The sequence below is a fragment of the Clinocottus analis genome, unplaced genomic scaffold, assembly GCF_023055335.1.
Source record: "Clinocottus analis isolate CAN_PGR_092001 unplaced genomic scaffold, fCliAna1.0.p SCAF_3, whole genome shotgun sequence".
NCBI lineage: Eukaryota > Metazoa > Chordata > Actinopteri > Perciformes > Cottidae > Clinocottus > Clinocottus analis.
Window position 1 is genome coordinate 6529076 of NW_027176042.1, and position 24828 is coordinate 6553903.

The 24828-nt window shown below is 42.7% G+C and overlaps 1 protein-coding gene across 1 annotated transcript in view; it reads right to left on the minus strand.

The window, feature by feature from the left end:
* cdk18 (cyclin dependent kinase 18) overlaps nucleotides 1-16546 on the minus strand; it is a 40380-nt gene extending 23834 nt beyond the window's left edge. The window contains exon 1 of the mRNA XM_068593858.1: nucleotides 16247-16546. The gene's annotated coding sequence lies outside the window, so the exon portion shown is untranslated. The remainder of the gene's footprint in view (nucleotides 1-16246) is intronic.
* Nucleotides 16547-24828: the final 8282 nt, after the last annotated feature.

The following is a 24828-nucleotide window of genomic DNA, read 5'->3' on the forward strand; positions in this document are numbered from 1 at the left end:
GATGTTTTTAAAGAAACATACAACGTAAAAAAATTAAATAATTGAAATTGCCGACTGGGTTGCATTTTCAGAGACAAAAGCCACATAGCATAAAAGGTGTAAGAAATGCACAAAGGCCTGTGGGTTCAGGGGAAATACCAAAGACATTGTGTGAGCCAGAGAAGTGTGGGTGGCAGCTATAAATTGAACGGCGTGTGAAGGAAGCAGCTCAAAAAGGCAACGATGGAAGAAAATAATCCCCAGATCAGTAGAGAGAAAAGGAGAATTTCTAATTTTGAGACGAAGAAGCCGTTGGGAATCAATCAAATTGGGCACGTGGCTCCTCCGAGGTGGAAACCACTTCTGGCCCAGTAGCACAAAAATCCATCAATCAAGACAGTAAAGGTGTAGTTAACATCAATTTCAAACTGACCCCCGGCAGCAGTAATTTACTGCAGGGTGGCAGGAGTTTTCCTCAAGCCTACGGTGAATATTCTAACAGTGATACTACGTGATAACTACAGGATGAACATAAAAAACCTGACAATCCGTTAACCGTCAGATGCAATACGTAACATCAGAAGTAAGGAAATTGGTATAATAAAAAAAAGATCACATGAATTAGATTAAGGGGTTAAGAATAAAGGAGTAAAGAGGATCACTGTGCAGATAGAAATCAATAGCACGAGGCTGGCCAAAGTGCCGGCGTGTGCGTGGTTGTGGCTGACGTTTTTTCCTCTAAGTATTGGTCAGGCGGCCTTTATGGAGGCAGATGTCCCCTGTGTCTCAACAGGGCAGGGATACAGTATATATACTGTATACACACACACACACACACAAGAGTTGACATGAACAAAAGTACACTGTAGTTGGCACTGTCGTCTGATACAGACGTGCGAGCCACTCAAGCAAATTGGCATCTGCATTGAAAAACAACAGCACAAAGACCTCTTTGTGTCACAAGCCGAGGAACAGTGGTGGGTCTTTATACTAGTATGGTTTGTTGTGATCTTTCTGAAGAGGAGGACTGTGTGTATTGATATGATGTGGATGAACATGACCTTTGATCTTCTGCTGCAGTATCTCTTCACTGGTGTTATGGTATTATCTATGAAGTGCTCTGTGTCAAACACGTGTTATTTGTATTTGGACACAGACGCTTGTTGAGTTTGCAATTTCAATCTTTCACCATTCTAAAGAATGACACATCTCACACAGTAAATAAAAAAACAGAATATAACGTGCCATCCTTCACTATGTCTTCTAGTTCACAAGTCAGTTTTCCATCCAAACATATCTGAGCTTTTAACCAAAAGAATATGCAAATGAATGCTTGTTTCCACCCACTATCATAACGCAATCATATGGGGTTGGTTCAAGATAAGCAGGAGGTGGTGCCAATTCTGTCGTTGGAGAACAAGTATGCCATTGCATAAGAAGAGGGTGCTACAAGAAATGGAAATTTACCGTTTGATAAGTCCTGCCCCATGTTGCTACTCCATCAAGCCAAAAAGGCCACACTATCACTAAGTGCACTCCTTGCATAATACAATAAAAGTGAGGAACAACACTGTTCATGTAAAGGTCCTGTTCCATGACTAGCTCCAAATCCACCAACCCAACCTAAAAATTAAGAAAATCTGAAACTATTGCACATTAGCACTATGACTGATGGACAAAAACATCTAATCTCTCCGCAAACTATATTCAGTATCTTGAAAGATTATTAGACCACTCGTCGAGCTTTTCTATGAGCTTTGCACATGTTTTTTTTGTCATTCATCTAAGGGATTGTTCACAGGCTTCATCCCAATAAATAATTTAGAGTGGAAAAGTAGATATGTATTTTCCTTGTTGCAATATTAGTACAAATACCCGATTGCTAATGATGCGATGACCAATCAGCTTTAACCATGCTAGCTTCTACCTATTAGCCAGGAGGAGATTGGGTAATAAAATAGCTTCCTCGGCCGAACCCGGCTTTCATGGGGTTTGGTCCGGGTTGGAAAGTGTCATGGGCAGTTTTAGTCTCCGCTGCACTGTATCCAATCCCCATGCCTCTTTTTCAAACTTTGATGAGTTTTTTCTCAGCCATATGTAAAATTTGCTGCAGTTAAAGAATGTAATGAAGAAAATAAGTGACATTTACGGCACTTGACCCCTGATTTATACATCAAATAAAGCCAATAATAGTACACAATAGTACTCTGTAGTGCAACTTTAAACCCCTGACCAATAAAGATGACATAATGTGTATGTATTTATCTTCTTTTAAGAGATGATTATGAATGTGTTTCATGGGCCTAACAGACCCAGTCAAAGCTCTCCAAGAAGAGCCACCACATTGACATGGAAATAAACCTTGGCAATGACACAATAAATGAAGATGCCCTCCCCTCGGACATATGCATTAGTAAAAAAGTGAGGTCCCTCCACTTACCAAGTGCAAAAACTAACCTTTTCAAAGTGCTGTTTAGGGGTTAAGACTGATTAATCGTATAGAATGACCAATGTGTGTGTTTGTGTCAGTGCATGTGTGTGTGGGCATTTTCCTATCCTGGTGCAAAGAGTTCTGGAGTCAGGCATTTAGAAGAGCGTCCTACTTGAGTGTTGATAATATGGCTCTGGAGATCTTCCACCTCAAACCGTATGGAGCTATTGGTCTTCTTCCATTCCTTTTTTTTTGCTTCGGCAGAGTCTGTTTGCGGCTTTCAATCAGTGTTGTTTGTCTGTTGTTTTCTCATAAAGCTGAGCCCCATAGGAGGCTGTTGTTTTCTCAGTCTCCTCCAGGAGGGATATTTTTCTGCTGCCGAAAGTGGTGCCTTTTTCAGGCCAGCTGTTACTGAGACCTTCCTGGTCTCCGATCTCAGCTGGGCTTGATGGGAGGCCTGGGACTTTTCCTGTAAATTCTCAATCTCCTGTTTTTTGGAGAGCTTTCTACCATCTTGCCCAAATTATTCTGCAGTTTAGAGTGCTCTAATGACTCATACACAAGCCTTAAACTCTGCTCTGTCTTTCAGTTGCACCTTTGGGTTATGAATGGTTGTCTATAACCATTGTACCAGAGTCCTTTTCCTTTAGCGCGATTCCCTTCACCCTGTTTTGATGGGTTGCCGTCATCTGCTCCACCTGACTTGCTCGTCTTTGAGTTTTGTTTTAAATCTCTTGTCCGAGACCATTCTGTGCTTTTCGCAGCATCAGGCTGATTTGTCCTGTGAAGCAATTTTCCTATCTGTGCTCCAGAGCGTGTTTTTTTCCAATTTGAGCGCATGACATTGATTTCACGTTCAGATGTAATAATTTCCCTGAAACTCTTTCCCGCAGGTATATTGTTGCTTGCATAGAATTCTCTCTCTCCAGCTTCAGCCCTTCTCCCCACACTGGCTGCCTCTGTGTGAAACGTCTGCTCGAGGATTGTTTTTGTGCAACAACCCCATCCAATTCCCAAAATCTGTTTATTCTGTTGAAGGGCACCAGTCAATGCAACACAAGCTGTTGCATGTGGTTTATGACCACATGCAGTATGCTACCACTGACCCAATACTGACACTAATCTGTCACTCACGAAAGAAAGCAGAGCTCTACAGGACTAACGTTAACTAAGACGGACAAGACAACACTTTCAACACAAGTATTTTCAGTTTAGACTTGAAAGGGAACTATTAGCTACAGGGAGGTAAAGGTTGGCAGACCACGGATGCGTTAAGAAGGGGCTAACCGCGGCGGTATTTATCGTAATAGAAAAAGTACGGGTGCAGGTATGCTATATTTTTATTCTAAGAGATGTACGGAAAGCACAGCTAGGGTTTTTCGAAATAAAAGGATCACTCCTGCAACAAGGCAAGGATCATCCACACCCGCCATTCCATTGGTTGGGGGATTTTTACAGGGATGTTGCACAAAAATATCCGAGAACAGAGAAATCGGTGAGCAGACGTTTCATGAGCACAAAGGCAGCCCGAGTGCGAGGAGAAGGGCTTACGCTGGAGAGAAGGTAATCATTGCAAGCAACAATCAATCGCAGTGCAAGCATACAGTTTGAGCAGAAATTCAAGCGCGAGCACGGGCTGTTTGAGTGTGATGGCAGGGTTTTGAGGGATAGCGGGACAAAATCTAAAGAGAATCAATGAATCATGTTTTCAAATACCACACACACCACACAATGAAGATTGTAAAGAAAAAGCTGCTTTGGAAATATTTGCTTGATGCTGCAGAAAGCACAAAGAGTTTGAGCATCAGAAAGAAAGATAATATCACATATCTCCCTCTGCATCAGATCCTTCTCACGGCTGCAACTGTTGCCCTGCGACTGATTCTTGGAGCTGGGGAATATTAGCCAGCAAGTCCTCGTGGATTCCCATGAGGACCTTCCCATCAGATTTAGGGCCGAGCCTCACTGACCTTCAGCTCACACTTGATTTGTTCTTCCAGTGAACTGAGGTAGAAATAAATTGGAGCTTCAACCTCAACCAAGTTCAATTCTATGTCATCCAGCTTTGTCTTCAACCGTGGGGGGAAAATCCCCCACGGTGGGGGAAAAATAATTCCCCCACCGTGGGATTAATAAAGGATTCTTAAAAAAACGATATATATAAATACCCAGCCCTTAGTAATTAGAAGCTTTGTGCTGCTGTGAAGCACTGGGGCTTCCGTGTCTTGCTCAAGGACACTATAGCATTAAAATATGGGGAGAAAACAGGGGTTCAACCGGCTTCCTTGGTAATCTTTTTGCCAAATATTAGTTATTTTTTGCACATATATAACTTTATTTGCATTGTTTTAACAAAACGTGATTTCACATGTTAGTAGTTTTTGTCTGATGGAGCAATCTGGTTTACTTAGAATTTAATTTTTTTTAATCTTTTAATTAAAAAAGCACAGATGGAGGAGTTTCAAGAAGTTGGACCATTTTGTTCCAATGTTGTTGGGGCGGTGGGGCCCGAACATTTTGCTTCCTCCAAAGTGTGGCGTGACAGAAAAAGTTTAAGAACCACGGAGTTAAGCCAACAGTAAGTTGACAGTTGAACAAACTTAAACACGTTTTATTTTTTCATGAACAACAGAAAGTAAAAAGGAAAGTTATCCGGGCTTGGGGTTCAAAGTTCGATGCAGTACCTTTTAAATAAACATTCTGGATGTTGGTTTATGAAAGTGCTATACTTATGTTTATATCGGAAATCAGTGAGAGGGCACAACGGCATTGAAAAGATTGTATGCATAGAGGAGAAAAATTGTGAAGACCAAAATGACAAAATGTTTAATAAGTTTCATAGTAATCTCTTCAAAAACAGGTTGCTGGCACTTTCAATGCGGTTGGGCCCCCTACTTCCTTGCTCGAGCCATAAATATGGGTGAATAAGGATAAAAAAGCATTTTTTGCAGCCTTTGACGTGTGCAATACTATCTAAAATACAGAGGGTCTACGTGAATATCTAAAATAGCTTAATTCCCAACTACTTGTCAAGCATCACTGGAAATGTACTCAAAAGGGTGCAGTCATATTTGAAATAAAAAGGGGTTTCTTATCCAACAGATGAATGCAACTGCCCCGCATTGTGATTGGTGGCCCCTTTTCAAATCACTTTGCTTCCTCGTTTGGCTTCTCAAAAGTGAGAAAATTCCTGATTACGATGGACGCTGTGTCAAACTGGCAGTTGCGCCTCATTTATTTCGTAGACAACAGACTCCTCTGTTGGGAGAAGGTTTTAGAATCAGGACGCTTGCAGCCAATCAGGAGTATTTGGCATCATTCGAAAAGCTACTCTGTCAAATGGAGGATGTTGAATGTTCTTAGATCGTGTGGCACCGTCTAACCACACCAACTCCTGCATCATCATAAGGGTTATGTATGTTCTGCTTGTGGTTTTGGATGCAGCGTTCATTATTTTTCTCATAACCTTCAGACGACAACCAGAGTCTGTAACATTACAAATGGGAGAAGTCATTCGATGTGTTGATTGGAATCAAACAGACTGCCTGCACTAAATAATGATCATGGAGCAGCAGGGCCACAGATTGCCACATTGTCAGAAAAAGGAGAATTTATGCTTGGAAAAGCACATTTTCAGAACCTCCCATGCCCAAGGAACAGAAGCAGCATGATATATACACCATTAGCATAATGATATCTTATCATCCCGTATTCTATCAACAGTGAACGTTAACCATGACCGCGATGGTTTCCGAACATGAACCAAGCCGTTTATGTGCCTCTACACTAGACTGGCTCACTCGGATGTAGACCGGGGGCAGACATCTATTTGCAAGAGCACCGTTGCTGCATCCACGGCTTAGCGCTGCTCAAGATGATTGTGATTGATTTAAAGAAACACAAACAAGTGTTTATTTCCCCTTCTGTGGCTAAATGACAAAAAAAGATCCATGCAGACTTTAAGCTCTTCCTCTGTTGTCGAATAAGGAGGAAAAAGTCTCGTCCTGTGTGATCGTCCCCTCGTCCCCTCACCTCAGAATCTACCTCCTCATCAACCGGAGCGTTAGCTAGCTGGCTAACGTCGCGTTCTCTCATGCTGTGTTCAATGACTCAATTCATTAAGCTGCAGCTAACGTTAGCTAAGTCTATGTCAACAGAGCTCCTGGGTAACTTAACTTAGATATACCATCAAATATTATATTACCATGCACTCGCGCTCCCTTGTGGCACGCGCATCTGTTCGCAGTTCACTGAATATAAACGCCGACCCGCTGCTCCTCCTCAAAAAAAACCTCACGTAGGTCACCTATTTTGGTTTCAAAACGGCGAATTTCGCCGAAAGGTGAGGAATTTTCACGCCTGATATTCACAGTGCTGCTAAAATAAGAAGTGTAACACTTTAAGCCTGAATGCCTGCTGTGACTACACGTGTAATCAGTATATAGATTTCTATTGCAAACAGAAACCACTTGTAGGCTGACGATATATGTGAGTCACGCCAGAAGTTAAAGTACATTTACCATATGCCTGTCAAGTTTTGACAGCTTGTTGACTCGGTGTGGCACAGTGAATATAAGCCTGCTTATCGTAGCCAAGAAATCGACTCTCGCTGGCAGATATCTAGCTGGGAAACGACAGTAGTCAGGTGACTTAAGTTCAAGTAAACAAGAGTCGTTGCAGGAAGAGTAATATGTACAAATGAGATGCATTATGCGATCAAGATATTGTCCTTTTGGCCAGTGATCAAATCCACTGGCTCTGGGGGGGGGGGGAGAGTTGAGGACGACTGCGTTTGAAGAAGCCGCATGTCAGCGGTCCAGTGAGCCATCCGCTCCAGCTAAATGAATATACACAAGTCCCCTCGTGTGCATTCATTTAGAATGGGGCCAGCTGATGGGGAAAGATGCAAGGCTTGTTTACATAGGCTTCATTGTTGCATACAGGTCAGTGGGCACCGTCAGCAGCAAAATATGACACACTATCTACATGTAAGGCATGGAGGCACGACTGTGACTCACTCTGGGCTATTTGGCTTTTGGTCTCTCTCTCTCTCTCTCTCTTTCTCTCTCTCTCTCTCAGTCATAGAGAGAGATAAAGAAAAAGGAAGCTCTGGCACCGTGTCGGGGCAGACCAGTAGCTCGACCACTTCCTGCTTCTGACAGCCAACAGGGCTGTTGGCAACACAAGCTGTCATCCCTGGGAGGGTCAAGAGGTTGGACGGGGAGAGGTAGCGACAGAGTCATAGAAAGAAAAAGAAAAAAGTCCAAAAATGTTGAACTGCCATTCGCCAGATCGAGACTTTCGAGATTACCCAACTTCCACGACCTTGCTTTCGAAGTCCAATAAATAGTGGTGAACCCTTGTGTTGAAAGGACACCTCCAGCGTCACAGCATGTAACACAAACTATAAAGCAACATTTTCACAAGAGAGATGGGTAGGCTGCATTGTACCTACACAGACACACTAAGTGTGGAGACGATGTATCTGAATGGAAGCACTCAGAATTCCAATAAGAAATGAAGAGGAGCTTCTTTGAACTTCATGACAGAAACACCTGACTGAGGACACACACATTGCTTCAGTTACAATCACTCAAATAGAATATAGCACAAAATAATGTGAGCAAATTCCCTGACCGTTGCTTTGTTCTTTTCCTCCTCACTCCTCATACCTTGCTTTTTTTCATGCTTATAGACAGTGTGAGTGTGTGTGTGTGTGTGTGTGTGTGTGTGTGTGTGTGTGTGTGTAGGAAAGGCACATCTGTCTGTGTGATTTGCGTATGTGTGTATTGGGTCACATGAGCTAGAACTGACGCCTGAGGTGACATTACTGTGCGCTCCAGTAGTTCATGCAGACTGAAAGTACAGCTTTGCTTGTACAACTGCACACACACACACACACACACACACACACACACGCACACAATAATGAACGGTGTTGAGAGTGTTGTCTCACAGAAACCAGAGCGGTAAAAGAGAATCGCTGTTAAACAGCTGGTGTGTTTAGTCCGTAATGCAACTAATCCAATTGGCGGTGCCGTTATGCAGCCGGTCGACTACCCAGATAATTGAGATGATGCATGTTTTTGCAGAAGAGAAGTGTTTGTTGAAATCCTCTGCATATTAGGAACTTATATCAACACGGCCTAAATTCATTAGTGGTGGGCCGTCAGGGCCTGCTAAGCCTTCTCTGCTGGGCTGAACAAAGATATAGATATATATATATATATATATATATATATATATATATATATATATATATATATATATATATATATATATATATATATATATATATACACACACACACACACATACATACAGCAAGTTTGATCTATTATGATTTAATTGTTTTTCACAATTACTCTTCATTCAAAACGGTAGCCTTTATAAACCAATGGGTGACCTTTCGGTGACTAAGTCCAATTCTTAGATACAAACTATTGTCGTAAAGTAAAAAGGTTGAGTTTGGTTCGACTTAGATAAAGATAATGGTTTGGGTTAAGATAAGTAGGTTTGTTACATAAAATAAGTGGCCTACGTTTGTTATGTAACTAGCTTGACTTAAGTTTCTAGTCACATAAAAGTCCATTAAAATAAGTAAACATTTCACACATAGGTCTTCTGGGAGAAGGTCCTGTTGGTTTCACCCATCCTACGCAGACTTCAGCACTCTTTATACACCACTTCAGTTTCTCTGACCATCAAGTAATGATACAGATGGGTGCGTCTTACACAGGGATGCCTTGGTGCATGCCCGTATCATCTGTATTTGACAAGTTTGCAGCAGATCAGTTCAGACTACTTTTTGATCGGTTTTGTCCTCCTTGAGAATAACACCTCCAGTCTCTTTTAGCTGCTCGGGGGCGGCTGTAGCTCAGGGGGATAAGCGGTCGTCCCATTACCACAAGGTAGCCGGCTCGATCCCCAGTCCCCTCACAGTTCACGGGTCCAAGTGTTTCTGAGCACAACACCCCTCGCCGCTCCCTGGGCGCCCGACTGGGCAGCCCACTGCTCCTTAATCAAGGATGGGTCAAACGCAGAGAAGGATTCCCCCAAGGGGATTAATAAAAGTGTATGTTTCTGTTTTTTAAATGCTATCCCGTGTTGACCAGCTAATCTCTAACTGCTTCCGTCTGCTGTTTTTGGTGTTATAATTGTAGTGCACAGGGGGTTCATCAGAGCTTTTCCCCTTGCCAATAGCTGCCTGCTGCTGGAAACAAAGTTGACCAGAACACAGTTGGAATATTTTAAAATACACGATAAGGATCTCTAGAACTTAAGGAAACGGCACTCATACTTTTCACATTGTAGATTGGCATTCCTCGTCTGGGAGCAATACTCTTCTTTATTAGACAGAATTCTGGTGGCCTGAGCGTTGACTGAGGTAGGATCAAGTGTACACAGAGTTTTGTGTCGCCGGGTCAGATCACCATCAGATTATATTGTCATGAACTCCAAACACAGTGTGATCATTACCTTAATGAACACCGTCTGATTAAATAGGAAGTTGGTATGGACAAAAGCCATTTTAGAACTCCTCCCGTTCATGCCCCCCAGACTGCAGTAAACACCATTTTCAGCCTTAACGCTGTTCTTAAATTGGCACTTTACAGAGATATTTGGCTTAAATCAAGGGTGATGCTTCAAAGCGATTGAAGAAAAAAACCATTGGGTTTTCTTCCCGTCCTACAGTGATAATCAATCCTGGCAGACATCCCTCTGTGTAGTCTTAACCACTAAGCCGAGACCTTCAGTTCATATTCTTCTTTTCAATATCAAACATCCAGCATACTTTTGCTTGACATCTTTATGAACGTTAAGCAAAACACAAGGTCAAACACGGCATATTACCACTTGTCCTCTTTGTGTCTGGGCTGTAGTCGTAATAAAGATGAGCTTTTGTTTCCTTCCATTCCATCTTTTCGTGGAGTCGGGCCTCATACGACAACAATCATTGCCTTATTTGCTCCGTTATAGATTCTTAATGTCTCAGCTTGACACCGTTATCTTTTTCCTTCACTTGCTTATCTCTCACTGTTCTTGACTCCTCAAGCTCACTTCTCTGGATTCTGCTAATAACGGAGGTGCTCATAAAATAAAATAAATACAAATAACAACAATGAACAATTAAACCCTGTGTTGCCGTCTCCGTGTCTGTCTACACGTCACCCACTCTCTCCCCATGGGAACAGTTGGGCTACTGTGTTGGGTGGCCGTGAGTGGACAACAACAGTGCTGGGGGTCAACATCAGACTGGGCTGTTGTATCACTGGCCACCAGTGTGTCGTGGCGGTTTCTTCTGTCTGGAGGGTCAAAGGTATTTGTATGTGACATACAAATATCAGGAACTCCAAAGTTGGATCGACAACGCAGATGGATTGATGGAGGCGGCCGGTGAAGGTTAATGATTTATTAAGGGAGATAACTCGCAGGGTCCAGAAGCAGGCAGGAAAAAGCAGCCAATCAAAAGAAAAACAACAACCCTGACACTAAACACTGGGTATATAGAACAATGATGCACAAGAAGTACATTGCGAAATACACAAGGATAGAACGGTAATAACGAGGGACAGGTGACAGCAGAGCCAAAGAAGGACACATGAAAACAATTCGGGGGCGGGGCAAACACGCAAAGGCTGGAAGTGAAGTAAACTGCAACGAAAGAGGAGGTGAGTATCAAAATAAAAAAAACGAAACATGAATGAAACCCAAATCCAGAAAACAAAATCCTCAAATGAGCTTTTGGTCCAATGGGACATTCCTCCGACTGTCGGTGTTTCTGGATGTAAGGCCGTCAACACAACGGCCAGTCTTCAACCCCCCGCTGTGCAGAAGCTGCTGTTAAGGCAACGAAAACAACTCGATTAGTTTTACGTACGTGGCTTTAGTTGAACGCACACGCACACACACACACACACACACACACACACAAACACAGAGTTTCTTCTCCCGCTATGTGCCGTCTACACCTGAACCCTTCCAGGACAAAACACAGGGACACAGATTGCCGATGTCAGCCCGGCATCAGAGGCGAGGATGTCTGACGGAATGCAGACGGTAACAAATGAATAAAAAAAGTCTCTGCGGATGATTTAGCCGTAAAAATAAAACTGGAAACAGCAAATTATGCCTGTGCGGAGGAAGATGGCAGGTTAGGGAAAACATTTTTAGGGTTAAAAGGAGAAAAGAAGAAAAGTAATCCAAAGATTAGCGAGAGATTGAAGAGATCGAGAGGAGATAACAGAAACGCAGATAGGTGTCATCCCCAGACAGGCTCAGTCTCATGGTCGTCTCTTGTGACTGAAAGCATGCAATTAATGCAGCGGTCAGCAGTGCAAACTTTAAAATGATATTTGGGAAATATTAAGTTTAGCCGAAGCGTTCTTAAATGCAACATCGAAATGCAAAGGTTTCAACGCCCCCCTGGTAAACACTAAATTCTGGACTCGTCCGTGTTTGTGGACACAACTAAGGGCTTAGCGGTCTATGGGTGTCCAACTGGTGGTAATAGAGCTGACTAATTTCTCTCCCTGGTATTTATTGCTGCCGTGACATTTATGTGTAATCCACTGTTTCAGGTTTCCTTCCTTCTCAGATCTAGAGCCACATTTGTGTACTACACTAATTAACTAACTAATCAATTGACCTGTACCTGAACCCATCCATGTCAATATTAGAAGAACAGGAACATTTGACAAAAAAAGAACAAGAAAGTCCATCCAGGGACGATGTTGGGGTTGGTAGTTGGGGCAAAAAAACATACTTACACCTAAAAGACATTGTTCAAGTCCTGTTTGAAACCAAGAAGTTGGACGTTTCTTTTGAAAAGACACGATAAGGGCAACAAAACTGACACTTGTTCCTGACACATCCAAAACTGAACTGTGTGTCAAAGCTCCCTACAGAGTTTGACAAGTTGGGAGGGAGAAGGCCTCTTCCATAAAAAGGGGCATTTTATACTAAATAGTTATAATACATTACCTACTGAAAGGTTCCTGCCAGTAACTTTACCATCAGAGAGCCCTGAACTACTGAAATGAAGAGGAAGGTTGTGTGGTTACTTTGCCCACTGTAAATGCGATGCACGTAGTAGAGTGGGCCATTTCTCACAGTGCGGTTATTGTGTTAGTAGGTGAGTGGCTTGAATCAGGTATCTGTGGTTGTGTATTGATAGAGATTTATAGGTTAATCTCAACACGTAGCGTTCATCTGGACACCGTTTGCGACACAAAGCTAACCCGTGCGTGGATGGTAGAATGTGTCTTTGGAGATGATGACCAGTAAAGCATTAAAAGCATGTTCGGCGACATTATTAGGGCTCTCTCGCATAGTTGAAGAATTAAAAACAAATTTTAAAGTAAATGACACAGCAGACAAATAAACCATGACCATTGGAATTAGTGACACATGACTTTAGATGAACAAAAATCTATTTCAGTTTAATGTCAAAAGCGTGCATCAGAGTTTTAGACCTTTCCATCTGTCACATGACTTTATGTCACATTATGTGTGTGTGTGATTATTCTGATGGGTTTGTTGGCTGTTGGGACTTTTCCCTCAGGTTCTGGCTTATTTTCCCGCTTGTGACAGGAGCAGGCCAGTGACTCACAGCTTACCTCACACCACACGCACACAACACATTATTTATATTTCCCAAGGTGCCGTCTGTCTGTCGCTGTGCAAGCCAACCTCTAATAAGCCATCACGGCTGCAGCATGATACTAGCAACTTGAGAGGTAGGAGGCTGCAATTATGCAAAGGACACACCGGCTATACCCTCGTGCCCGGAGGAGCCATCCCTGGATGTCGGGATGCCCGACCGCTCACCCAGCGTCTCTCCACCAGACAACGCTCAACACAATAGCTGTGTTAGTCCAGCGTTCCCTGAAAACGGCACAGTTCTTTCTAAAGTGTTGGCAGCCACAGAAAAGGGTGGACATTTTTAAATGAGCTGGATATCTTGGCTGTGAATGTACCACCCGCCCACCTGTGAAGAGCTTTTCAAGCTCATTGGGCGTGTGTGAGGAAAAGCATGCCCAGCAACACTTGGTTCCCTTCGAGCTTTTTTTAGTGATTCAACGCGACCCTGACAACTCATGCACTCAACGACGGCGTCCAATCATGTTCCGGTGCGGGAAGCTGAAAACGTATCTCTGACTGTGTTTGCTTCCCATGTCAAGAACCGTTCATCCAATCCGCTTTCCACTTGGTGGATGTATTGCCGGTGGGGTGAGGGGGGCCGTGCTGCGTCGATGCTGAGGCAGTTTGGACATGTTCCATATGAATGAACTTCGACTGCGGTTCACTTTTGCTACCGGATGCTGGATGTATGACGTTAAAACCAAACTCCTATTCGCCAACGAGCAATAAGCCGTCGCTCGAGCCGAACCATGCAAGTATTTCAGGAGACAGGAACGGCATTCACACATTTGGTTTTGCAGAGTGACACTGAATATAAACACACATTGATTGTATATTTACTAAAATACTCAGCAGAGCATTTCTTTAAGAATGTTCCAGAGTAGTTTTGGGGCGAGTTGTGTGCAGTTATCCATTCACTTTCGGTTTACGCCAGTTTATTTAAGGAGCACTGTCCAATTTAAATAGAGCAATAAAGTCGTGCAGATAAATCAGCCGAGAGTGGAACACAATGTTCCTCAGTGCTACTGGCAGTTTTGCATGCTGGCATCGCCAAGTGGCGACAATAAGAGGTAAGCTGCTTTACCTAGAAATGATGTGGTGTTACTGACCTGCAGAAAGCACACCACCCACACAGTTCACTCTTCAGAAAACAAAAACACTGAAGACGTCTTATGTTCGTGATCATTGTCCAGCTCCACCACTTGCCATCGCAGTGTTATTTAGACACACGGGGGAGGAAGCGTTGAGTCGCAGGTTGTGAAATGGTTTTATTTTCACAACAGACACTTGCTCCCTGAAGCATTTAACCTATCAGTGTTTCATCACAGTCGCCGGCAGACTGGGCGCTGTGTAAACTGCAAACTGACTTCCATTTGCTGCGTTTGACCAAATGTTTGCAAGTGTTTGTTCATCTGTGAGCGAGAGAGAGAGAGAGAGAGAGAGAGAGAGAGCTTAGTGCTGGAGCCAGGGCTATTGTTAATATGGTAGGGTCCATCTTTGCATTAGCATGGCTGAGTGAGTCCAGGGCCGTGCGAAGAATCCGCTCCTTGATAGTAACGTATTGATGTAAATATTACTATTGTGCTTCAGCCGGCAGTGTGTCAAGGCAAAAGATTGCAACAGCCACTCAGAGACCGAACGCTGTCCAAAAGGTAGTTCTGCTATTAATTAGACCAAATTTTAAAAAAAAGCACATTAAAGACTGCAAGCTGGCAAGGACAGAACACTAAAAAAGGATAGAAATAATGGCATGTTTATCGGAATGATGGTTTGACATCATTTTGTGATAATTCGAAAGTCATTAGGGTCTAAATTCAGTGCTGCGTGTTTTACTTGTGACGGATAACAATTAAAAACACTATTGTTTCATTTTAGACTGAGTCAACAGACAGTACATGTCTTGCTCTTAAATAGATATTTTTGCAACATTCCCATGTTATTAATTATTAGCTAATGATATTATTCTCTGTCAATCTGAACATAATACTGTAGGCTTCAGGCTAGTTAGCAAAGCATGCCAACGGCAACCGCTTATTCCAGAGCAGATAAAACACCGTTTAATCCATTCTTGATAACGTTGTTACATGTTGCTACGCCATCTTTGATTGATTGCCGATTGGAAGAAGGCCTAATCATGTGATCAGTTTAATGATCACGTTCTTACAAATATCACAGCTGCATAAAATAATAAAATCTTAACAAATATACATGTAGTAACATGGGGGAAACAATTCTAATGGGGCATTTGGATGTTTTTTTGTAGACCCTGAAACATAATTATATGACTTAACACATTACTTCAGACTTCTTGGTGTGTTCAACATGTCACACTTTCAACACCGGAGCAACTTCTCACTGACGTGCAGTTTATTTTGGTGACGGCGTCAGCGACGCTGCCGTCTGAACTCTGCATGATTCAACAACACACGACAATTATATGGAAAAGGGAACCAGTTTTTCACACACATGCACACGCACGCACACACACACTCACACACACACACACACGCACGCACACACACACACACAGTGAGTGGCTCTACCTGCATTAGCCCTCGTCCAGTGTCAATTTACATGCAAGTACTAATACATGAGGCTCATCCGAGAGGGGCGAGGTGGACGAGTGAGTGGGGTCGTAGGCGGTGGGTGCGTTGCTCTCACACATCCTAAGCTGTTCTTATGGCAGCGGTGGACACAGCAGCAACACACATATTCAAATCAAGACAGAGAGGAGGCTTTCATCTATTCTCATGATGTATCACATCATTCTCATGAGCAACAGCATGACTTTATATTGGTGTTTCCCATCAGTCACAGAACTAATGTGGCCAATAGCTTGGTACGGAACAACATGTGCTTATCCCGTTATCACGCAATAGTGCAATGCAATTCACACCCGTTTGATATTTTGCATCGCAGCATCAGAATGTCATTACAGGCTGAGTGCCATTTAAAAAGGTAGCGCTTGAGGCCAGAGGAAAGAGAGTAAAGTAAGCAATGGAGCGCAGGAAGACGAGCTGTCCACCGAGCTATGCAGGAATCTTGACGAAGAAAATAATGAGCAAATGACAAAATAATGAAGTATCACACAATGTAACCCCTGTCTCCGACTCCGTGCTGACCCCTGATCCAGCCATGAGATCTTCATGACAACATGTGAGTGGATTTGGCTGCTGCAGCAGAGCTACTTACAGAGGAGCACAGGTCATCCAGGAGGGACAGAGCGCAGGGGAGGAAGGGGAGAGGAGCCTCTCCGCTCAGGTTTCCCTCTCCTTCCCAGGTATCACTCACGTTGAGGTAAAATCCACAAGACTGCAGGCAGCCCTCTTGTCAACGTGATGGACAGCGTGCTGGACAGACGGCTGAAATAAATGGACCGGCCTTAGCCAGGAGTCCCTGCGGCGGCTCGTCCTCCGTCCTCTTTATTAGAAGCACTGCGAGCTGCCTCAGCGGCCAGATGACGGGGAAGACTAAACACAGAGAGGCATACAGTGGAGACAGCTCAGGAGGGGAAAAACTGCTGCTCACAAGTGTTTTATAATCAGCCCCTGGCTCCTCCCCCTCACCAAGCCCGCCCTCGTTGGTATGGTAACAGCCAATCACCACTCAGCATGGCACAAGCCTCCTCCGCCTCCTCCTTCTCCTCCTCTGTTGACAGGATTGTCACACACACCAGCATCAGAACTACGAACTTGTGTGTGTGCGTATGTTTGTGTTTGTGAAAGCATGTATGCTCGAGTGTTAATGTGAATGTGTGTAGTCTGAACACATGTGCTCATGCGCATACAAACTTTACAGATTTGTATGTATGCACATGCGTGTGCGCGTGGGCGTGTGTGCATTCGTGCGTGCATGTGTGAAGCGTGTGCACGTGTGGTGTGCGTTGTGTGAGTGGATGCAGATACATATCTGTGTTGGCTGGCATGTGCGAAAACACCAGCGTAAGTGTCGAGTTTGTGTTTGGTTTTTGCGTGCTCTTATCAGCAATAAAGCATGTCTCCAGGCGCTTTTTACATTTTAAAATTATTTTTTTTTATCTATGAGCGTTCCTGTTGGTCTCGCCATGAGCAGTTCAAGCACAACAGTGTGACAGGACGCAAAAAAGAGCAGCTGCCGAGAGCATAAAAATACACAGAGATTAGCATGAAATACTGAAGTCACCGTGTGAAGACGTGCAGCCAATTTCACATCCAGCTTGGTTATTATGTCAAACAAAGAAGAGTTTCAACTGCACTTAAATGGTTTTGTTGCGTGTGATTTTTAAAGAAATAATAGCAAAAAATTTGAACTCCAACACTGTTATTTTTCTGTTAGTCGTGGCTGCACTGACTCAACTCAAAGCTCATAGATAGAGGGAACGTCTTCAAGTCCCTCTTGCAGCATGTGAGTCATCTATCACGGTCCAGTTCAAATTCATAAACAGTAGTTGTGGCGGGTCACTGAACGTGTGTTCAGTAAAGTGATGATTAATGGCCGCACAAACATAAGAATATGTTGTGCAGAAACATGGACACAGGCCCTCTTGTGGTTTTGTACGGCACACAGAGATACACAGTCACACTCACACACACACACGCACACACACGCACACACATGCATACGCATGGAATGAGAACAGGAAGGGGGAAATAAAGATTAAACAGATTAGTTGCCGTGTTACAGAATTAAGAGAAATCCCTTTGGCGCTCTTTGTTGCGGCCTACGCTCAACATTTTTTCACTTGTTTCACTTCTCCCTCCTCTTCATCTTCGTCGACATGAAATTATGGAAATGCGGTTCTTATAGTCATCCTCTGAATTGCTCATGGGTGTGTGCATATGCGCTGTAAATTCACATGTTATGCTTTGTGTATGTTCCCTTGCATTGTTCCATCACGTGATCCATAACAAACAAGGACACCAATCCATTACAGATGAATAACATGTCTGGTTTGTCCCTTAATTTAAATGTGTTTGTCTGACGCAAACAACTCTGTGTAGTTTGAAAACAATTTAAAAAAAATATGTTGATGAATTACAGAGCAGCATGGGCGCGGAGGGAAGAATAAAAGCTATTTAGCACTTCAATCTGTTTGCTGAATCAAACATTAGGCATTTCATTGAGGTGCCATGTTGGTCTGTTAAAGTAGATACTGAATAAGATGAGAACGTCTCCTTCACTGATGGACAGATGCGTGTTGCTGTCACAATGGCAGAGCTGCTGTTCCCATCAATCAGTTAGTATTTTTAGGATTTGCTGCAGGCCAATAAAAAATGTAACCAGATATCACAGTTCATGTGGGATTGTCTCGGTTTCAAAGGTGAGTGTCCCGATCCCGATAAGTATCTGCGAAATGCTCGGTTGACCCGGTTCCCCACAGAACCAAAATTGTAATATTATACTTGCATGTTTGATTATTGTGTTTTGCAGTTTTGAATCACTCATAACTACCATTAATAGACGAACAACCATGCCGCATAATTCATTACTGATTTGTCTGCAAGTGTGTGAATTGATCAATGTGTCACTGTCATGGCTCTGTAGTCGCTCTGGCGCTTGTGGTTCTTTTTGACAGAAATGTCAATGTGTTGACGCTTCACTGGACATGGCAATATAAAATATAATACTCAGACGGCCAGATAGCAATATACAATAGCCTGCAGCGGTAGCCACGCACTAGAGCATCCCCTGCTTTATGGTCTATTTGTCTCTAAATGAACCATAATTTACTAAATGAACTTCATGCTGTATTAAAGCAAAAGGATATGAACATTTGAGCCCCTCACGGTTGCCGCCCCATTATCTGGCAGCCTCAATCGGCCATCGAGCTGGTCGCCTGCACTTCTAGAATCTGCACACCGACAAACGGTGTATGACAATCAATAAATATGTCACGGCAGAGCAATGCAATCCTTGTATTTGGTGCAGACTCGTGTTATCATACAGTTTTCAAATAAACTGTATTTTGGTGGCTTTTGGGAGACAATACACAGTTTTTTCATCTGCTGTAGGCGCAGTCGATGATGTCGAAAGGTGCGCTTGGTATAAGTACTAAGCACTGAAATAATTGTTTTCATGAAAATACAAATACATAAGGAGGTTAAAAATATGGTAACCTTATGTCAGTAAAAACATATTCATGATGGAGGCGAGTAAAAGCACAGTAAGCATGACTTTACCTTTTACAGTATGTTCTTCTGAACTCTGTCTCAGTTTATTAGTACACTAAGTACTAATTAGTATTAGCTCAAAATAATGCAGTTGAATACAACAATCCTACTTTCATGAAAGCAGAACATGTTGTTTTTGATTTGTGCGATGGTTCACGGTTGGTTTACGTTGAGACTGCTAATAAGTTTAAGCATGTCGCCAGTGGCCCTAAACCCAGAGGGCCCGGTGGACCAATTGGTCCTAATTTAATTTAAAACTTAGGACAACATCAACTTGGACATATCATGCATTGTTGCCTTAACTTGCAGCTCTCACAGAGGAGCTGCTGAGTCAAAATCTAGTTTTAAGATTATTTTAGATCATGCTGACATGGTGCAATTCCACAATAGTTATTTCATCACGTTGCCGCAAAGTAACCGACACAGAACACCCTGACTTTGCTGCAGCTTTGAAGTATTAATAACTGATTACCAGAGGCAAGCAAGACAAAGATGATCATAAATGCCACGTCACCCATTGATGTGTGGACTGTCACACAAGCAATGGTCCATTGGACTCTAAATGGTTTATAATTTACTAAATAAACATCGTGCTGGAACTGGAGGCTGCCGGCTGGGTTTGCACTGAAAACACAGCAGGCCGAGTTGATGAGGGTATTGAGAGCAGGTGTGCAGGTAGATGTGGAGATCTGGCGATTGTGAAAGGAGCGAATACCTTGAATACCTTCAGAATTGACCCGAGAGATGATTGCCGGGCAAACTGGCAACAGAGCTAACGCGGTGAGAATGTTCAGACCGTCATCATGAAGGCTCGACGCGAGCGGTGAGGTGGTTGAAGATGAATATGAGAAAGTAGCTGATTAGTTGTTGAATCGCCAGAGATGTATCATATTTCTCTTTAACCAATAACGGTTCCTATCACATTAAAAGGCTTTACATTGACTTACATGTGTTTCCTGGATACTTACATGTATCTAAATTTAAAATCATATGGTTGGCCGGTATAGTTTGTAAGAAAAAACATATTCCTACATTAAACTGCTTATAACAAAGTCTTTGAATTATCTTCAATAACCGGCTCATGCTTTCTGGAAAGTGGAAAGGCATTTTGTTTTGGCACATGCCACATAGTTTCAATATATTGGAGGGAAGGCAGACATTGCAAACATAATCTGCAACTCATACCTAAACAATATATATTGACAATTAGCATTTCAAATAAGGGGAATAATATGCATTTTTGATTTTGGGGTGAACCGTCCCTTTTAACCAAGTCTTCACCCTAAATTGTAATGATTTACATCAAGAGGATGTGCATTTTCTTTCCACAAAACTAAGGCGAGCCCCCCACAGCGTGACTGTCTAAACAGATCTATGTCCCAACAAAATGAGCAAGCGCACACACACACACACACACAGACACACACACCACACTTAATACACAACAATGAACAGGGTACAGCCTGGCCAAGAACATTCTTCAGTGTGATTAGATTGCACTTGTACAGAAGAAGAGTGAGTCTCTCTCTATCTCCCTCCCTCTGACACAGTGTGTACACACAGCATTACCGAAAAATTGAAATCTATCCCGGGGAGATGCTGGCTGTTTCATATTTGATGAACAAACATGGAGCTTTCTCTCTTTACCTCTCTAATTCCTTTTCCTTATGTCCAAAGCTGGTTGAACCCTCACAGTTGAAGTTATGGCTGTAATAAACATCACATCATCCCTATTGTGTTTTTTTTTTAAATTTTTTACCAAAGACAACTGCACAGGACAAACACAATCTCAAAAATGCAATGCACTGGCGATTATTCTGCAAAAGCTTTTTTGACAAATGAAAGATGGAAATGAAATCAAAGGGAATTGTGTCAGAAAGCAGAAACGGTTCATAACTGCCCTCAGATGAATAGTTTTCTGCTCTGAAACAGATCCCACTAATTACTGTTTCAAAATGAGACATTCTTACAGAAAACCAGCAAGTAACTAACATCAAATTGGAGAAACGATTGGTGAATATTTCTGCAAGCATTGTTGTGTTGTTGTGTTACTGTATATGTGTATGTATGTATGTACATATGTATGTATATAACATGCAACAATACCAATTTCTGGCCGATGCTGACTCAAATAACGGGCTCGGTGACAATTGGACAGATATTCTTAGATTCTCACTTTTGGTTAATTCTTTCAAATTTGTTCAAAGTTATTTATTGCGATATCACAAAGGTTTAAAAATGAATTCTAGTTCCTGTTAAGACTTTTTTTTTGTTTGTTACCAAAGTCGCAATTATCGAAGAACGTTCCGGATCATTAGAGGGTGTACATCAGATTCAACACCACGGCAATAAATAATTGATCAAGAAATATTCCGGACATTAATTATTCAATGCAGCAAAAGTGGTGGTGATGCGATTGGTGAAGAATGGCGGTATGGATACGAGAAGAAGAATACTGTGAAATCAATAACACCAACTAACCTCGCGGCTCTCAGTACGAGAAGGAGACCACTTTGGGATCAGCTTCATGATTGGAGCCTCTGAAGTTGACCAACTGTGGGAACTCATCTTTTGTGCAGACAAAAGATGAAATCTTTCTCAATTAAGAATCAAAATGTGTGATATATAGTCGTTTGTGTTTCTACCACTTCTTGTTGAATTTATAAATATTTCTTGGCTCACGTTAACACAAATTCACAAGCAGGTTGGAGAACTATGGTGCCCTTTAGGTAACGCAAAAATGCAAATCGCCCTCTCTAAATCCAGTGTTTGGTTTTTACCTTCTAGGTTCCAGTAGAAACATGGTGGACCCCGTGAAGAGGACCCGCTCCTTATCTAGATAGCTAAAACAAAAAAACACCACAACTCTAAGTATCAGGTGACACAACAATGATGTCACACACTGACCCTTTGAGGTTTGAGCAAACATCACTTCAAGCGGGAGTAAATAGTTTTGTTGGTGACGGTGTGTTAAGTGATTTGATTGACTTAAATATCACAGCGCAAGCTCAGGAAATAACACAACATGATGAAATAAAAAGCATAACGTCCAACGTTACGTTTAGCTGACGCTCTTATTCAAAGCAACTTACATTTTTGCTCTATACACAGTAGACACAGCAAAGGGGAGCAATTCGGAGGTAAGTGTCTTGCTCAAGGACACCTCGATATGGATTAGCAGAGCTGGGTTTCGAACCTCTGAACGCAAGCCCACAGTTGCCCAACGCAACTGTGGGACAACTGGCCTAGGAAGGAATTGCAGGGCCCGTTATTAATAACACTAGTCCCTCAACACATGGATTAATGCACCCAACCTATCGAAGCCTTTGTGGCTAATACTGAAGATTGTGTTCTAGTCAAAAATGACTTGGATGTCTTTAATCTGAGGACCTAACAGTATGTTTCTTCAAGACGTGGAAGTGCAACACAAGAACGGTTGTTGGTGTTTAATAAGGACGAGCTGAGATTCAACCTCTTATCAATGGAAGCCCTGTCGCTAATAAACAGGTAGGTGGAGATTGTTATCGCCTCTCTCAACAGACAAAGACTCGAGTGGAGACCGAAAGACGTTATTAAAGGATGCCAAGGTCGGTTACGAAGAGAAAAAACCCACAAGCTTTATTTTTAAGGAAAATAACTTGAAAGTAAATGTAAGAAAACAAACAGAGGGGTTTGAGATCCCAGCCAGAAAAAAACAGGGAAGATGGAGAAGTCACTGAGTGAGTACTGGAGTGGGCCAACAGGCTCATCCCCTGAAACCTCACCAGTTATGAAGACTGAACCAAACAAAACCTGATGACTGAACTACCGGAGATCTGCAGCCGAAACTAAAGCTACAAACTAAAGTAGCAAAAAACATTTTTAGGATGGTCAGTTTCTCGTTCAAGGACACCTCGCCGTGCGGCCAGTAGTAGCCGTGGATCAAACCGCCAGCCTTCAGTGGTCGGTGACCAATGTGCTTCATGTGCAACAATAGTTTTTGGAAAACAATAAAAGGTCAACAAATCTAGCTTTGGTTACATCGAAAATACTTGGTAGAATTATTCATTTTGTGTCTTTTATTTTGGTCTTTTAATGTGATTCGTTGGCAATAACAAGATGGATTATTAGCTGCCTGCCTCAGCCTTTAGAGACTGGCAGCTAACAACACCAAACAAACGCACACAATTCACACACGAGCAGATGTCAGAATGTTTTTCAATAATTAACAGCATACTGTGGCTACTGTACACAGTATGTGCCTTTCATGTTTTTTTCCACAACCATCTCTATGAGACTGTGGAGAGAGCAAACACACACACGTACACGCACGCACACACACACACACAGAGAGAGCACATAATATACCCACCACCATCTCACAGCAGCTCACAGGCCTAGAGGATCACCGACGCCGTCTCGATCGGCCAAATGAGATTTTCCCTGCGGCGAGACAGATGGGGGAGTTTCCCCCCTCCGGTGGAGCAGCGCAGTGAGCGGTGGAGCGCCACAGGATAGCTTACCTCTCAGCTGGAGGATCAATTCACCTCCTCCTGCCTCTCAGCACTGCTGAGACCTTTAGATTGTCTCACAACAGCTGCATCACCTCCGATACAGACCGGCAGGGATATTTCTGGTCACAGCGGCTCTCTCGCCTGCATTTCCGGTATCTGCTCCGGCTTGAGCTATCGGATAAACTAAAGTGGCAAATGTGCAGCTTAGATTTGGAACGGCCGCCTGTTCATCTCCAAAAATTCACTACCGGCAGTCAAAAACACCCCGCCTGCCACCAGCGAGAGGTTTCAATAACATCATGCGCACAGGTTTGGCTGACTTTCAAATTATGCACACATGGATCTATACAAAAATACAAATGGGATGAAAAGATATGTACACCCTAGTAGAGGTCCGCTACCGGTTAGTTAATCAGAGTATCCATAGCTGACCTTGCAGACCTCTCATTTTATTGGCTGAAGTCACAAGTGTCACTGGCATATTTTTAATAGCTTGAGCTATTGTTATGCAGGAAAAACACGAGATTAGAAACACAAGTTAATATTTATTTAACTTGGTTATTAACATAAACAGAATATCGTGTCGGAATCAGTTATGTAGGTGCGTGTGCGCGGATGAGTTAGGATTTGTTGGCACTTTGATGCACCGTCTGTGCTTGGAACTTGCTTACTGCTGTAACTAAAGCCGTACATGCTTAAGGTAACGGCTTATTAAACTAGACAAACACAATTTTCTATCAATTTTTTACACTTGCCTCTTGTTTGTTTGCATAAGCAGAGTGTCGACGGGCTAGTCACAGTTGCTATCGGACAATTTATGTTCAAGGAGGGATTAGGCAAGCAGGTAATGCTTCTCTGAGACTTTAACAAGGGAAAATGTTGATGACTTTTATTGGTTATTTATGCTGTTCATTTATTGTATGTATTTGCTAGTCACTGTGCTGCGATCAGTGTCATGTTATAGTTGGATCAATACTAGATTCTGTGTTATCGCATGGGCCAAAAGGTCACCGTCCTCATTATTTGTTCAAATGTTGCTCTCTTTCTTTCAACAAAAGATTTGTAATGACTCTAATTGGGGCTGTTTTTGTTTGTTTGCATGAAAGCCCACATCATTGATATCAAGTCATTT